Genomic DNA, 3,131 nt, shown 5'->3' on the forward strand with positions numbered 1-3,131 from the left:
ATCACGTTGCAAGATGTTGCGTTGATTTGGGGACTTAATGTGGACGGTAACCCTATTATCAGTACTGATGTATCGTTGAAGTTACTAGTATGGCAGATATATTGTTTTGATTGGTTAGGATTTGTACCACTGGAGACAGACTCCAGGGCCAATACTTTGAAGATGACATCTCTGTACTTGCATTGCACGCAAACTGTGATTGATGACAATAGTACAGACATAGAAGTGGCGCAATATTCTCGATGCATTGCGTTGATGATTATTGGTGGTTGCATGCTACCTGATTCTGAAGGTTGTGTTGTCAAATTGATGTACTTGCATTTTTTGCAAGATATTCAGAGAGTTTGTAGTTATAGTTGGGCAAGCGCTGTACTTGCATATCTCTATCACGAGTTGTGTTCTGCTTTTATGGTGGAAAAACAAGAGATAGCAGGTCCTTTATACATTTTACAGGTATTTTTTATTGCGTGTAAACAATCTTCTTTGCCGCACACACTAATTATGTGTATATATGTTTAGGTGTCCACACATATATATTTGTATTGAATTAAAATGTTTCCATATATTTGGGAGTGGTCTAGAATGACTCCTCTATGTACAGACCGTTTGGGTACAACTTAGCCGTGCTACCCGAAAATCCAATAGATGGAGACAATATTTTCCCGATTGCAATTTTTCCAATTTTCCAATTTTTTTATTAATCATTGGATAGATGTGCCTGCATACGAATTTTCCAATCATCATAATCTTCTTTTGAAAACATATGAATTTTACTAAACGATGTCATAGCTAAAGATGCCATAGATTAAGAGACGATTCAGGTAATAAGCAAGAACCTCTCTGATATCACTTGTTAGGATCGAAATATGTGTAGAGGGGGGGGGGGGGTGGAATACACAATTAAAAAATTTAAGAGTACTTCGATCTGATTTGTTAGAATCAGATGAAAGTTTTATTTGCTTAAAACTTTTGATCTGCTTGAAAGATTCTGACCAAGTCAGGCGGAAGTAATCTTTCTTGCAGATTGAACACTTATAAGAACTAATGCAGATGAAATGTAATAAAAGTAGTAGAGAGATAGATTTGTTTCTGGATGTTCGGAGATAAATTCTCCTATGTCACCCCTTCTTCTGTTTCCAGAAGGATTCCACTAGAAGACTTTAACTTATACAATCCCTTTGTACAAATCCAATCCAATCAATATTTTGAAAGGAACTCCTAGCAATATTCTAACTCAAAGCAGAACAACTTTTCTATTTAAAGTTTACAAAATGAAGCAACAGAGTATGCTTCGTTGATTTGATCTGGAAAGCTATATGACTTTGATCTGGATCGAATTGAAATATTTCTTTGAGCTTTGATCGATCTAGGAGATATTATAACTCAGAGTATCGAGACTTTGATCTGATAAGTTTCTGGGTTTGAGTGAAGGCTATTTCAAAATTCAATTGCTTTGTAATTTTTTCACTCATTGGTCTCGTATTTTCAATCTTCGAAATACTTGTATATATAGTCATCAAAAAGTAATCAGTGAGCCGCCAACACTTTCTGATTTTGAGCCGCCAGCATATCTCATAAATGGCTCACAAATCTTGACTTAGAGTGAAGACCGATCAACGTTCAAAATCTCATTAAATGAGTTTGTAGTTTTCTTCAATGATAGCAACGAGTAGATTTCTGACAAGGCTTCGATCTGGTTGTTGACCATTTTAGATCTTGTGTCAATCGCTTCGGTATAGTTTGATCTGCATCACGTTACTTTGATCTGACAACTTTCATAGAGATCTTTATTCTTTAATATTTGATGGGTCCGATTAATTTATTTACTTGGTTTTGTTTTGACTTTATAATCACTGAAATTTTAGAGTTTTGATTCTCCAACAGAACATACATAAGTAAACATCATATTTATTTCTAGAGTTTGATTCTCCAACAGAACATACATAATAATTGTGATAAAAAACCTTTCGCTCCTGAAAAAAGGAATTGGAATAATGTTTAGACGACAATAATCTATTCGATAATGAATTCTAATAATCTATTAATAATGAAATTCACACACTACTTGTATAACAAAAAAAAAAATATTGGATAATATTTTTTTAAAAGACCACTTTCACTAAAAAAATAATAATACAAAAAATTAAGGCATAATACTTTTTTTAAATTATGTAATATAACAATAAAAATTATAATAATTACAACAAAAATTTTATAATACTCAAATAAAATATATCACGAAACAAAATCACCCAAAATAATAATATGTAAACAAAATAATAACAATAATTTTAATAATTCCTGAAACTTAATATTAAAAAATTATAATTATAATTCACAATAATTTACTAATATTACATTAAACAATTACAACGTCTGATAGTATTTAATCATATGATCAATAATACATGTATAATAAATTTTCAAAAATCAAATATTAAGTTAATTTTTACATGAGTAATACATACCTGAAAAAAACAAATTAACACAGCAAGTTTATCCAGATATTAAATTTCGATTTGTCATCGTGCCTACAAATGAAACAAAACGTTCAAATTAAAAAAAATATAACGAAAGTGCAAAACATAAAAATACATGTAGACAATTTTTTGTTACCTGGATGCTAATTTTTGTGTACGCGGATGGTTAACTAAAATTTGAATTGGGAAGAATCGGATCTCTAACTTTAAGATGCGGAGGGAGGGGTGAAGGGAATTAAAAGGCAACTAGTGCAATTTATAAGCAAATTACATCCGAATAAAAAACCAAGACGCAAATAATTGAGTGTCACGGGATTTTACTCGTGGCTTTTTTTTTTTGTCTGCCTCGATCACTCTAACCGAGGCAGGCATTTTTTAATCACTTCAAGTCACGCATCAAGTCACGCCTATTTGGAAGGCGTGATTGAATTCAAACAGGCGTACCGTAAAAACAAAAACAAATCAAATTTTCCTTAAATGAGGAAATTAAAATGGCCAGTACAATAAACAGTGAAAAAACCCCTTGCACGTAAAGACAATATAGTTTATTGCATGTAAACGTTTTACATGGGGTATAATATACGTACAGGTTACAACATGCAATGTCATGTAGATTTGCTTAATTGCTTATTATTTAAATTTATGATCGGT

General features: G+C 31.7%; 1 long non-coding RNA gene across 1 annotated transcript; it reads right to left on the reverse strand.

Moving 5' to 3' along the window:
- Positions 1-1,177: 1,177 nt before the first annotated feature.
- On the reverse strand, positions 1,178-2,722 carry LOC140876347 (uncharacterized). The gene is made up of 3 exons (XR_012148754.1): positions 2,617-2,722; positions 2,469-2,531; positions 1,178-1,973 (listed from the first exon to the last, which is right to left on the reverse strand). It is a non-coding gene; the product is annotated as an uncharacterized lncRNA (long non-coding RNA).
- Positions 2,723-3,131: the final 409 nt, after the last annotated feature.

Source organism: Henckelia pumila, chromosome 1 (assembly GCF_033568475.1).
Source record: "Henckelia pumila isolate YLH828 chromosome 1, ASM3356847v2, whole genome shotgun sequence".
Classification (NCBI taxonomy): Eukaryota; Viridiplantae; Streptophyta; class Magnoliopsida; order Lamiales; family Gesneriaceae; genus Henckelia; species Henckelia pumila.